General features: G+C 52.8%; 1 long non-coding RNA gene across 5 annotated transcripts; it reads right to left on the reverse strand.

Moving 5' to 3' along the window:
- Window positions 1-22: 22 nt before the first annotated feature.
- On the reverse strand, window positions 23-11,940 carry LOC128918623 (uncharacterized). Of its 5 annotated transcripts, none has more exons than XR_008469640.1 (7): window positions 10,573-11,749; window positions 10,143-10,485; window positions 2,656-9,869; window positions 2,160-2,313; window positions 1,638-1,791; window positions 442-567; window positions 23-279 (listed from the first exon to the last, which is right to left on the reverse strand). It is a non-coding gene; the product is annotated as an uncharacterized LOC128918623 (long non-coding RNA). The 5 variants fall into 5 exon arrangements; XR_008469639.1 differs by having other exon boundaries at window positions 384-567; XR_008469638.1 differs by adding an exon at window positions 669-906 and having other exon boundaries at window positions 23-567.
- Window positions 11,941-13,353: the final 1,413 nt, after the last annotated feature.

Genomic DNA, 13,353 nt, shown 5'->3' on the forward strand with positions numbered 1-13,353 from the left:
GGCTAGTGCCACCTGCCTTGGAGACGAACCAGCGGCCAAGTCCCTCTCCACCAGGGAACATCCCGACCTCCGTGGAGTAAGGCTGGCCCCAGCCGTGTTCATCTTCAGCACCAGCATCTTGGATGCAGCATTATCCCTCCGGGCTCCAAACCTTTCCCGCGGCAGATGCCCCTCCATCTGCACGTGGGGACCGACGATACGGGCGCACGGCGCTGCCGGGCGTCACGATGTCAAGACTCTGCGTGCTGCAGGTATCTTCACCAGCAATTGAACCGGGAGCTGAAAGTCACCAGAGGAGGGAGTAATTAATGCAAATCCCCAGGGCTGGATCAATGCAGATACTGAGGCTTTTGCAGTCTCCCTCAGAAGGTAAAAGCACTTACCGGCTTGCTTATTTCAAGAGTTCACGCCACACAAAAGATCTCGAAATGCTATAAATACCTCCCGAGATGCTGAAGAGGCACGTGATGCCGTCAGCGCAACGTGGAAAAGCCTGCAGCAGGAATTCAGACCTGCAGAGCCCCCGCGCAGGGACAGAGGACAGGTTTTCTCTGCGTCCATTTTGGTCTAGATTAAAAAAAACCAAAACACCACAGTCAAACATGTTTCTTCCGAGCCACCGTCACTTTTGGTTAGACACGGGCTATAGGCACTGAGCTAAAACGAACCGCAGGAAGAGCTGGTGGTGAACATCCGAAGCCATGGCCATCCCGGGCACAGAAGGAGGATGGACGTCTGTCCTAAGAAGGTGACGGCTACGGACGCGAGACCCCGCTGAGGAGTGTTTAAGGGCCATAAAGCAGCCAGCGGTGCAGCTGACCTTGGACTGGGATGTGTTGGAGAGATCGGCACAGGCAACAGGAGGCAATTTCAGAGCCACAGCAAAGCAGCGAGAAGGAAGGAGTCCTGTAGGCAAGGACATTCTTGATTGCTATTATTACTATTATTACTTACTAAAGGCAAACTGTAAGCCAATGCAGCAGAGAGGTGACAGCACAAGGAACAGGCAGATATGCCAAAACGAGGGATCCTTCTTGATGTACCGCACCCACAGAAACCATCGTGCACGAGGAGCCACTGAACTCGAGCACTGGCTCGCACACACGACAATTGGGAAAAAAACCCCCACAACCTTCCCCCCCACCACCTTTTGTGTGATGCAGAGACAGACTCAGAAGAGACAGGCCAGCTCACTTCCTACTGCCTTTTGATATCTTCAGGCTAAGAGTGGCTGGTTCCACATCAAAGAACAGAAGGATTCTCCAAAAATCAACTCATGAGTTAGTGAGGTCCGGAAAATCAAGTTGCCTCTGTATTTCTTCCCATATTACCACCAGGAGAGAGGGTTACGCTGACGGTGACTGGCCTGTCTTGATCTCATAGCATCCGATAACCTCAATAAGGCCAGGGTGGAGAAAAAGTTTATTTGGAATGGCACAGCAACGTTAGCTACGGCAGCGAGCCACGAGGAGTGGTAACACTGCTCACCAGGACCGTGGATGTGGTTGGAGTAGGGGCAAGCTTTTAAGCACAAGGTGATCTTGGGCACCCAAAGGTCTGTCTGCTTTTCCCCCGTAATTTCGTCCACTAGACAACCTTAGCTTTTCCTACACGTTCCTAAACTTGCCCATACTTACTTCTTGAGTCCATGGCGGTTACAGCGGACAGGTCTGGACTCGGACGTCCTGTGGGTCCTGGTTCCTCCTTGGGATCAAGCCTTGCATCCATATGGATGCTGGAGCGGATCAAGTCGGGTGCCGGGATGTGCACACCAGTTGTTGGTCAATGGGGCTGCCAAGAGAAGAAGATCCCCGTGGCTCGCCTCGAGGGTCTCCTCTAGGTGCGGGGAAGGAGATCAGGGTGATCGGGGCAGACCGGCACTTCGCCGGCTGCTGAGGAGGCAGCCGAAAGCCTGCCACGTTCCTCTTCTGACCAAGCCAAGTGCGTTTAATTAAGGCAATCCAATTCAGGCTGGGACTGGTCAAGTTCTCCCCAAAGGTGCACAGCTGGGTTTTCACAGGATTTAAACTTATAATACAATAGCCAAAACTAAAGCGAGCTTTGTATGTGTTGTAACCGCTACCTTTTTTGCATACAATTGAATAAATTACCTTTTGTTATGAAACACTAATCCTCTTTGCTAATGGAATAATTCCCACCTCGGCTGCGGTGCGAAGCCTCGGAGCAGAGCCAGGGGCATCCTCTGGCGCAGGGGAGCCGCTGTGCCCCAGGAGGGACCGGCCGGGGAGGTCAAGATGTTCCCTGACGCATCCTCAGCTAGGTGACCTGAACGATGGGGGGGCACAGATCAACCTGCCCAGGAAACAGAGACAGGAGAGTAAGAGGGAAGCCTACACGAAAAGCGCTTTATTGCTGCTAATGACTACCAGCGTCACAGGAGTACCACAAGCCGCTGGCCAAAGGTCCCCCCGAGCCCTGTAGCCCCAGAGGAGGCCCCTGCCATGCAGGGGACCACGTGCCATGGATGCGGGTCGGGTGGGAGCAGAGGAGGAGCCGTGGCATCACTGCACGGGGCTGGAGCACAGCAACGAGCCTGCGGTGCGGGCAGGGTGCCCTCATCCCACCGAAGCACCGCAGCCCCCTCCCCCAGCAGCCTTCCTTCCCACCTCATTACACCTCAGAGTTAATAATTACCGGTCTGGGCAGGAGGTTTTCCCCGTCTCCCTTTCCCTGGCATCGGCAGGTTTGCTCTCCCCCAACGCACGCGCACTCCCCCAGGGCTGGGCGCCGGAGCCGAGTGGGATCCATTAGAAGGAAAACTCCACAAATCTCTGTGCGGAGCGACAGCTCCTGACAAAATGAAAGCAAGTATCTGGTTCAGATCTGCACTTAAAACAATCCAGAGGGCCATTAGTATTCGTCCCGCGTGAGCCAGATGGAGTAACAGCGGCTCTATGAATACAATTAAAACCAGAGTGCTGCCGCTGCCTCGCACTGGGGGAGACGCCGCCGAGTGAAGGCCACGTTGCGGCTGGCGACGCCTCACGCTTCGGCGAGGGGCTGGGCCCCGCGGCCGTCCCCCCGCGCAGCCCCTCACGCGAGGAACCGCTCTCCGCTTGCTGCCTTTCAAGGCCAGCAGCAAGCCTGGCTTGAATCCGAGCCTGCCAGGGCGTCACGCGGCTCAACGACCCGCGGCAAACGGCGAACCAATGATTTTAAGGTGTAGCTGGGTGTTTAGGAGCTGGTTGCAGCTCAGGGACGGGTTGGTGGCACCATGGCAGACTGCACCGTGCTGGGGTCGCCTGAGGGGCTCCAGGACGCGGGGGCGAGGTGTGCTTTCAGAGGAAGACGCCTTCCTGGGCTTAAACCTCTCGGTGAAGCTCCAGGGACTTCCCTGAGCCTCTCCCTTCGTGCTGCAGCAGAGACCCGGCCGAGGGGAGGACGGGTTGCTCCCATCGATGCCCACGGGCGGCTGGGAAGAAGAGGGCTGCAGCAAGGCCGGCAGGCTGCTGAGAGCGCGCGGTGGGTAACAAACCCTCTCGGAGCGCCAAGCTGGCGAAATTCATAATGTTTTTAACCAGGCTGCAAGTTTCAGGCTGTAGTTCATTAATTCAAAGAGGTAGAATTGATATTCCCCCCCCTTTCCCATCGATGGAGTCGAAGGGTCTCTCCGCGTCTCCTGATGCGGCCATCGTATTCCGATAGCTCCGCCTGCCTCTGCAGAACCCGATCGTTGCTGCCTCCGGGGACTCCTTGGAGATGCCGGTAACCAAACCATGGTACACAAACCTGACGGACAGCCGCTGCTCCATCTCCCCGCCCAACACCCCACCGCCGCGGACACCCGTCAGGCGGGAAAACCGCCGCGCAAGGAGTCTCCGCTTTGGTTGTAACAACACGGTGGCTGCGCGATTCAAAACACCATTTTTTTGCCAAGAGTCCCTAAGCACTATTATTCATGGTTGCTTATGAAACCTCTCATTAGCTCAAGAAGCTAATTGTTGCTGTTGAAAAAAAAAAAAAAAAAAACAAAACGAGGAGTGAATCTCCAGGCCTGGCACTCTGCCACCCCAGGAACCTGGGCTTATTTACTGCAAGGCACGGCATCCTCCCCTTTCCCAGTCAGAAACATAATCCCCAGCAAACCCACAGCTTTTCCTCCCATACTACCAACCGTCTTGCCTTTTTTCTTGCGTAATTTCAATACACCGGAACATTTAGGGTCGCCCGTGGATGCAAACTGGTACTTTGTGACTTGTTTCAAGCAGAGTTGCTTCTAAAGTGCCAATAGTGGGGAAAAAAGGTCCCACGTCAGGGCGTCTTGCTGATCTACAAGAGCGACCCAGGACGGAGCTCCCTCGCCTTCCCCATCAGCCCCGAGACGAGGTGCCACTTTGGGGCCAGAAGCACCAACGAGCACGACCACCCATTAATAACCCATCCCGCCGTCCGCCTGCTGGGAGAAACAAGGCTTCGGTCAGGAGGAAATTATTTCGCAGGTATTGTTTTGCTAACAATAGCAATTCCTGCTTCTGAGAATGCTATTTTGCTTAATACCTTCTTTCTGCAGAGTGGCGACGTGACGGAGTAATAGCCCTGGGATCAGTATGAAGGGCTCTGGCTGCTGACAAGAAAAACAGACAGCTGTATCCATCAGAAAAGAAAAAGAAAACAAGCGCAGAGAAAATAAGTGCTCCACGCAAGAATCCCCCGACAACACGAGGTTTTAATCTTCGGGATTAAATGGTGTTTTGATTCCTTACCGCACGATAAATGTATTTGCGGGGGAAAAGGTGCCGATTTTCTTCTCAGCAAAGAGAAGAGGTAGCTGGGCCTAAGCAAGGCATTGCTTATTCCAAGGGAAACAACAAGCAGTTCTTGAAAAGCCGCCCGAGAGCGGAGAAATCAAACGCCAATCCCGCAGTACAGTGCGGGGCGCGACCGGCCGGGGCACCCGTCTGCTGGTCGTCCGTCCTGTACAGGCAGCGGGGGTCTAATTCACTAATGATAGAAAAGCAACGGGCCCAGCACGGGCAGCTCACCCCACGGCAGGCGACGGAGGGGCTGGTCCTGCCCCCGCAGCCGCCGCTGGCAGCCCCAGCCCCTCCGCAGCCTGGAGCCTTTGGAAACAGCTTCCAAAATTGTCCAGCGACCCCAGAAATCTCATTATTCGTTACCATTTTTCTGGGTTTCTTTCCGTTTTACAGAGAGGGACGTGGTATGCCGGGCACAACGTGTTTATGCTGATGAATTATTCAAGTTCTGTAAAACTAGACATCATTATTCTCATACGAGATAAAGGAGCGGTTGCACATATACGTGGATGTAGATATAATACTGGCTTTAAAAAGAATTACAGTTCTCGGTATTCTCCTCCCAAACAAAAAACCTCAAGACACAATGCTCTTTAAAAAAAAAGAAAGAGAAAGAAGAGAAGCAAAGCAACGAACGCCCAGGCCCGCCAAGCACGCTCGTAAGACGCCGCTGCGTCCTGCGGAGTTGGCCAACAGTAACGATAACCCTGCATCCAACCCCACGAGCAAACCCCCCGGGATAACAACACATCACAACATGCCTGCAAGCCCTCAGCAACCCTACGAAAGCACGGCCGTAAGCGCCGTCACGAGCCGGCAAAGCGCAGGCGACCGCCGCAGTGCCCAGAGCCCCCCACTGAAGCCAAGCTGGTGGCAGCGGGGACCTCAGCGCCCTCTCATCCAGCCTCTCCACCAGCCAGGGTGCTTGTCGGAGGGTTAAAACAACCCAAAAAACCCCACAACAGAATACTTAAAAACCAGCACAATAAATAAGAGCATAAAGGAAAGAGCTTATTTTAAAGAACGGAGAGAAATCCTTTAGCTGCTGTCCTCTTCCCCTCTCCTCGGGGGTGATGGAGGAGGCCTGCGTTCTTATTGATCTGACCCGCGACACCCCTAGCAGAGCTCGTTACAAAAACGGAAAGAGAAAACCAATGTTTAGCAACACAACATCTTGTTAACTTTGTAAGTCGGGGGAGCCTCCCCGCTCCGCGGCAATCACTCGGGCATCGCCTGCTTGAATAGAGCCGAACGGTATTGCTCTTAATGGGGTTATTAATAACTGTCACATTCCAAGAAGGTGAAATAATGTGCTTGCTTTCTTTCATAGATTAAAATAAACCTGCGGGGAATCGTCCGAGTCCGCCCACCCCCTCCCTGTGCATCCCGAAGCCGGCGCGGCGGAACCTGCATCGTCACAACGGTCCTTTGGGATGACCAAACCCCACTGCCCTCACCAGGCCAGGACTCGCTCCCTGACAACAAACGCTCTGTAAAGATGCCTCCATTTCAGCTCTAAAAAAAAAACCAAAACAACAAAAAACCCCAAGCCACTCGCTGCTTTGTCGTTGTTACAGTTTTAGAGCAACATATAACTAAAAGCCAGAGAGAGGAGGGTGTGTTGAAGAGACTGCTCAACTGCAGGCAAAAATCTCAGCCCCTACACGTTAATTTAAAGTTTGAGGTTTTTATATGGATGCTGCCGAGACAGACATAGCTATGAGTAAATATGTCAAAATAATCTGTCAAGTGGAAAGCTGGTCCCTGAGCTGTTCAATGGAAGAGGTAAATTACACAAAAATTATTACTAGATTTCCAAAATATATTCCAAAAAGAGAGAAAGAAGAGAAAAAGGACAAGGTTTGTGGGTCCTTAGTAATACTTAGGCAGCTCCCATCCCTTTCTTGCTTTGCAATGTGTTGGGAAACAGTCATTACTAAGTGAGGTTCCCAACCTTTTGGACGCTTTTTTGGAGCTCCAAACTACCGCAGAGCCCTGCCTTCCTCTCCTCTGCCTCCCTCCTCGTCACCTCTCCCAGAGGAACACGGACTGCGGCGTGTCGACTCCTCCAAAGCCGAGCAAAGCGAAGCACGGACACGGGGCGACACGTGCTGTAAGACGACGCGATGCCGTCCCTGCCGAGAAAAAGCAAGCGACCCCTCCCGTCTGAGCCCTGGGATGCCTCCCCGAGCAGAACGCTGCGGGAAGCTCATTAGCCACCACGTCCCCAGTCTTTCTCATCCTTGCTGTGACTGAGCCCTGCGGCACCACCGAGGGGCTGCAGAGCACGCAGGAGCCCCATCGCGCCGGGTGCTGCAGCCAGGAGAAGGGCTGGGAAGCTCCCGAGAGGACGGTGGGGCCAGGCCCCTTCCCTCCGAGCATCTCCGGATACCCACGAGCATCTGCCCACCAGTCCTACCCGGGGCTTCAACTGGGAGGGTGCTGCCCAGCTCCATCAAGCTGTGCTGGAAAGCCTGGATAAAAGCTACCCAGCCTGCTGGAGGGCTCTTAGTCACTTGCTAGTAGAAGCGCTAAATTAATCCATTTAATAAAGAAAAACCCTGCCTTAAAGAAAAAAAACAAAAAAAAAAAAAAAAAAATCTATCTGAACAGTATTCCCCTTGAGGCTTACCAGTGCTTCATTTTCCATCACAAAAATAACGTACTGTAAAAGACTGATTAGTCAACTGATAATTGAGTTCTTAAATGTCAAAAACAATACAGTATGAATATTCAGCAGATCACGCCACTGAAACTTACCTGTTCAATCAACAATGACTAACACTTTTATCCCCATTGTTCTTTTCCAGAAATTATGCTAATTTGACTTTTCAGAGGTGACGAACAAGGCTCTCTTAAAACACACCATCTTGCAGGTTAATGTGTAATGGGCTGCTCAAAAGAAAACTGTTTGGAAGTCGTGCCTGACTCGTATCCCTTCGCATTAGCTTCCTCTCGCAGTTCAGGTAGAGGGCCAATTGAATCCAAATTGCGTCAAAGCAGACACAGTTAATATTTCGCCTTCCGAGAAGGAGAAGGCCCGGTACGCAGATCGAAAGAAATGTGATGTTTCCATGCTGCTGGAGGTGAAACGCAGCCCAAGGGTCAAGGTCACAGCACATTTGAGACATCATTTCATTTAGCGGGGGAAAGCGCAGGCTACATTTTATTAAGGGATGTAGCTGTGGTTTTTAGAGGGACGCAGAGCGTTCCGGGAACAGTCCCAACAATTGGTTGCTCTCTTTTATGGTAGTACCGTTTCTACTCACCAAAGCAGCCCAAAATCTTCCTTAATACCCCCCCTTCTTGTAGCCAGTGGGGGTAATTACACCTTGTCCCTCAGAGAGCCTCTCAGCTCCTGGCTCTGCCTGTCCTGCTGTCCCCGCGGTCCCAGGCTGCCCTGGGGACGGTGCTGCTGTCGGCACGGCCAGCCTGGCAGCCGTGCCCATCGCCCGGGCTGAGGGACCGGGACAGACAGAACGTGCCCGTGTCCAGAGGCGGCAGCGCCAAAAAGGTGGGGATGTCGGTGTTGGGAAGGAGCCTTGCACGGCACAGCGAGGACCAAGAAGAGGTTGCCGGCGGGGAGGAGGAGCGCACCTACCTACCCGGCAAGGTGATGGGCACGCGATGACAGCGTTCGCCTGGACACAGAGGCCGCGAGGAAGAGCTGGCAACGCGTGGAGCGACACTGCGGGGACGGCCGGAGGGAAAGGAAATTAAAGCTGGAGAAGGCATTTTGTACTGACCCCCGGGGAATGGGCTGAGGCACCGCAGGGGATGCAGCTGAGGCACCTCGGCTTTGCAAATGCCATGATGCTCTGCCACGGCACTCCTGGTCCAGAGAAGCGCAACATAAGGACTGAGGGCTCAACGGCTCCCAGGAAGAACCACAGCAGTGCTTCCACATCAAAATACTCCTGATTTTCTATAGAAACGCTGACATTTTCATGAAAAGCATCCTTGTTTTCCAGCCAGCTCTCATTAGAGACTGCAAGTATTTAAATCACTTGAAATTGATGTGGACCAAGTCCTCGGTGGTGGAGCATACAGAAATGCTTTGGCGTTTTCCAGAGATGATCAGGCGACGGGCTGAACCTCCCCCTCGCCATTTACCTCTGTTGTTTCACTTTGTGTCGTTCCACTGTTCCAAATATATCTACCCTTCATCTCCCCCTCTTCAGGTTTTCTGCGCCGTTTACCTTGGGAGAACTTACCTTCTAGGAAAGAGCCTTTCTGGGAACGGTGAGGAGCCGGAGGAGCCTTGCGGTCAAGCCGTTGGGCGCCGTGAAATAAAACCATCTTCTCTGTCATCATAACCGTGCGGGAACGACTCGGGGGGGAAAACAAGCCGCGAGCACCGAATCTCCCAAGGCTTCTCCAAAGGAAGGGCAGACACGTCAGGGCCAGGAACGCAACGTCTCGGTGTTCGGGAGCGTTTGCCGTGCCGAGCCCCCGCAGGCGGTCGCTGCTGCGGGGACCATCCGCCGACAGAAACCCAGCACCCGGCCCCCGCTCCGGCACAGCCAACGGCCACGCGTTTAAAGACTGAAGGATTACATCTTCCTAAGCGTGTTTTTAATTAACGCACAACTGTATCATCCTAAAAGAGAGCTCAGAAGCCTGGCTCTCGGTTACCCGAACCCAGATTTATGGGCTCTATGTGAAGTGGTTAGCAAAGACATTTAAAAACAATTAGGCTCTCGGAGAGGCAGATTCAAGCAGCCCAGACTGCTCTCATTATGCTGGAAAATGGGAAAATAAAGCCATTAGGCTCACCAGACAACTAGGTTCTTTGAACTATTTTTTTTAATGATTAGTTGCTTTAATAATGCCTTCTGCCTGCAGTGGGAGAAACTCCGCGGCGCGCTCTCGCGCACAGAGTTACTGATGGATGACACTCCCATGTGACCAACCAAACCCGATTTTAATGTTTCATAATGCTATTGAAATGAATAAAAAGGCAATTATCGTTTCCCTCCAGCAAAGCCTCAGATGCTGCCGAGCGCGAAGGGGTGTAGGTTCCTTTGCCGGGGACCATCACACTTGACTTGCCCCCGGCAGCTGGGCCCAGCTCAGGCTTCCTTCTACCCTGTGCTGCACAAGAAGAGGAAAAAAAAAAAAAATTAAAAAAAAATCGTTTTGCAGTGCACGTCTGTCTCCCTGCACCCCCCTCTAACAAACCAGGACTTGATTCACAGCATGCAGTGCACCGCAAAAGGATTTTGCCTTTGCAAGGGAGAGTTCCCTTCAAAGGAGGAGATTTCCACAGACGGAGGAGCCAGCTTCCAAAATTTCAGCCCCTTTGGAGGAAAACAAAATTTGAAGGTTGGGGTGTTTCCCCCCCGCCCAGTTCTCACTAGCCCTTACCTGAGTCGCTCGGGTGTGTTTAAGGCTGAACCTCCCGTGCTCGGGGCACTCAGGCTTCGGGGCGCAGAACACCCCGACGCACATCTGGCTGGGGCGACCTCCATCCCTCCCACACTGCTGCTCCTCCCGGCCCCAGCCGCGGTCCGCAGGGGCCCGTCAGGGCCTAACGGGGCACCGGCTCCTGCCCGATCTGCGCCTCCCCTTCTCCGCGGTGGGGACTGATTTCAGGAGCCATTTCTGCGTACGATATACCAAAGGCCTCCATAGCAGCGTGCTCCGATGGGAGCCAGAACCCGGGGGGAGCCTTCCTTTTTAATGCCGTCCTTTAAAAAAAATAATCCATCTGGAAAAACAGAATATAAAGGACTCTGTTAAAACGGCATTAATATTCCAACTGAGAGAAGCCAGAATTTCAGGGGAATTTCTTTACGTCTTTGCAGGTTTGCCGTCTCCTACAAAACTCCGCACATTGTCATGGATATTGCCCTGTCACTCCTGTAGTTCCAGCGTGTCCTGGGGGGTGGGCGAGAGAGGAAAAAAAGCGGGTTTTTCTTCAGTGCCAGGGTGAGGGAAGGTGACCTCTCCCACACGCACCGAGTTAATCACCATCGTGCCTTGCCTTTGCTGCCTGGCCCGGTATCCGTAATTACACTAACGTATTTTTCATGAGTACAATGGGAGAGAGTTCCGGAGGAACAGAGCTCCGACGGGGAAAAATTAACCGCCTTACTCGTGCCGAGATAGAATGGTTGTTTATTCCTCCTGGCGGCACCGTAATTCTCAGCAGAACCGCCCGCAGAACAAGAGCAATCGATGGTGCGAGCAGAGGGCGGGGGGATCTGGCCCACACATACCAGCTATTAAGTTAATTCCTTTTCCATCCTCACGCAGCCAGAGATTTTACCAGGCGTCTGTCCAGGCAGCGGCGGCCAAAGGAGAAACGGGACTTTGGCTGGTTCGCGCTCCGAATAGTCCCGTTCCCTCACTCCCGCTTTAACGGGATCCCCACAGTCCGGACACACGCACGACCTAAGCGAATCGGAGTTGAGTGCATCTATAGATAACGCCACGGCCATTTCCGTGGATCACCGTGCGAACGGGAGCTGGTTCGGAGACCCTGGGAACTTCACCCCTCACACGTGCGCCGTCTGCTCCTTGCGGTATTTTGCAGCGCAACCGTCTGCGGGCAACCGGGCAACAGTCCCGTGCTGCTGAGAAGTTCCACACGCTCAGCCACGAAACATATTTCAATTACCAAGGCAATTGAAATTTTAATTAGTAACACCACGGAAGTGTTTCTGACTCAGCCAGCCGTGTGAAAAACATACAAACAACCCCAAAATGAAACCCTTGGTCGCTCCAACAGATACCGCCCCAAAAAGCTGGGAGAGGAGAGGAAGTTTTCAAAAGCCTGTTGAAGACACGCGGGTTTCTGAGCCCAGCAGCAAAGAGCAGCTCCCTCAGTCACGACTTCGATGTCCCTTAGGCAAAGCTGCTGGGCAGAGCCCGGGGGCTCCGGGGGACGATAGCCCCGACCTCGGAAACCTTCCTCTCGGCAGTCCGAAACTGCCACCCCCGCGTGGAAGGGAAGTGTCGCCCGGGAGCCAGGCAGCATCCCCTCCCACCGACACCACGACTGCGAGAGCGTCTCTCTCTCTGCCTGCTTGGATCTCACCTGATTTATTTCTGTTGCCCGGATCCATCATTGATCCCGCGTCCCGGGTGCCTTTCCACGCTGCCTATTGACAGGCCGGGGGCCGGGGGCTTGCTTTCACCTTCCGCGGGTCCGCACGCTGCCACGTTCCTACCGCAGGAAGCAGAAAACTAGTTTAACATCTCATTTATTTCGTAGATGAGAAAGTAATTCCCTGCTGAATGATTGTCCTGAACCAACAATTCAGAAAGCAGGAATTTACAGTGCCTGCCAGAGCCGGGAGTGCATTACTGTAGTGCTGCTATATAATGGAAGCTGAAATATGTTTTTTTTCCCTCCTGTTAGCCTGAAGAGAAAAGCCATTAAATATGATTAAGGTTAAGAGATTGCTAAAATTACAAACAGCCGCCATTCAATTATTTTGCTCTATAAAATGCACCACAGATTGGAGTTATTTCTCCGAAATGTGTTTTTAGAAAATAACATAACACAACTAATGTGGTTTGATGTAGCAAATCAGGTTTCAGATACTCCTCGTAATGCAAAACTAAAAGGTTCATAATTTAACTCAAAGTTCCTAACTTCAACTTGTCAGGTACCTGCTGCATAAAAAAAAAAAGCGGGGGGCAGGGGGGAATAAAAAAATCAATCCCACCCCAACTAATATTCTGTGGAGTCGTCTACAGCCGGCGAGTCAATCAGTTTTATCACCCATTAAAGCAAAAGACAGAAAAACGCAACAACTAGGCATAACAGTCACACATTTTTTATGGGGAGTAAATCTCCCCGGCAGTTCCCCTAGTTTTTAGCGTGACCCGAGGTGGGTGCGAGGGCTGCGCCAGGGCTGGGAGCCCTCTGCGGGCAGCGTGGTGCAGGGAGCACCCCCTCCCCGCCATTCCCTGCCCGGCGGCCTCCAAACCGTGCTAAAACGCGTTCTCGGTCAGCGCTGTACGATAATTGGAAAGTCAGGGGGGAAAAAAAAACCTGGATGGGGATATATTAATGGCTGGAGACTGGTGGTTATTACGGTTAATAAAATATGAGGAATGGCATTATTCTGCTGAAAGCAACACAAAGCTGGCGGGGTCCCCAGAGGCTGGCTCTGGAGCCGTTTCCATCAGCACGCTCCGAGCGAGCTCGGCACGGCACGGTGCATTGGCCGGGGCCAGCCGGCGTCCGGGTCCGGCGATTTCACGCGTCAGGAGGATTTGTTACCTCATAGGCGCTAATTATCCACCTGCTGGCATGCGTGTGCCCACGGGATTTGCAGGTTCCCACCACAGTTATCGCGAGACCCAAAGAGCGAGCACGACGCCCATAAAAACCTTTTACTGCCACTTGTCGCGATTCCCACGTGAGATCCCCTTTGTAGCAGGTTGCAAAGGGTTAACGCGTGAGAAATAGATCATTTGGTGAGTAATTGCATGATTAGAACCCAACAGATCGATAATTTCTTATAACTGTATACATAATTCATTCCGCTAATGTGCTTATAATCATCTAACGCGCACCCACTTATATCTCGCAACAGCTATTCATTCACTTATCAGCCCCGTG

The sequence above is a fragment of the Rissa tridactyla genome, chromosome 17, assembly GCF_028500815.1.
Source record: "Rissa tridactyla isolate bRisTri1 chromosome 17, bRisTri1.patW.cur.20221130, whole genome shotgun sequence".
Taxonomy (NCBI): domain Eukaryota; kingdom Metazoa; phylum Chordata; class Aves; order Charadriiformes; family Laridae; genus Rissa; species Rissa tridactyla.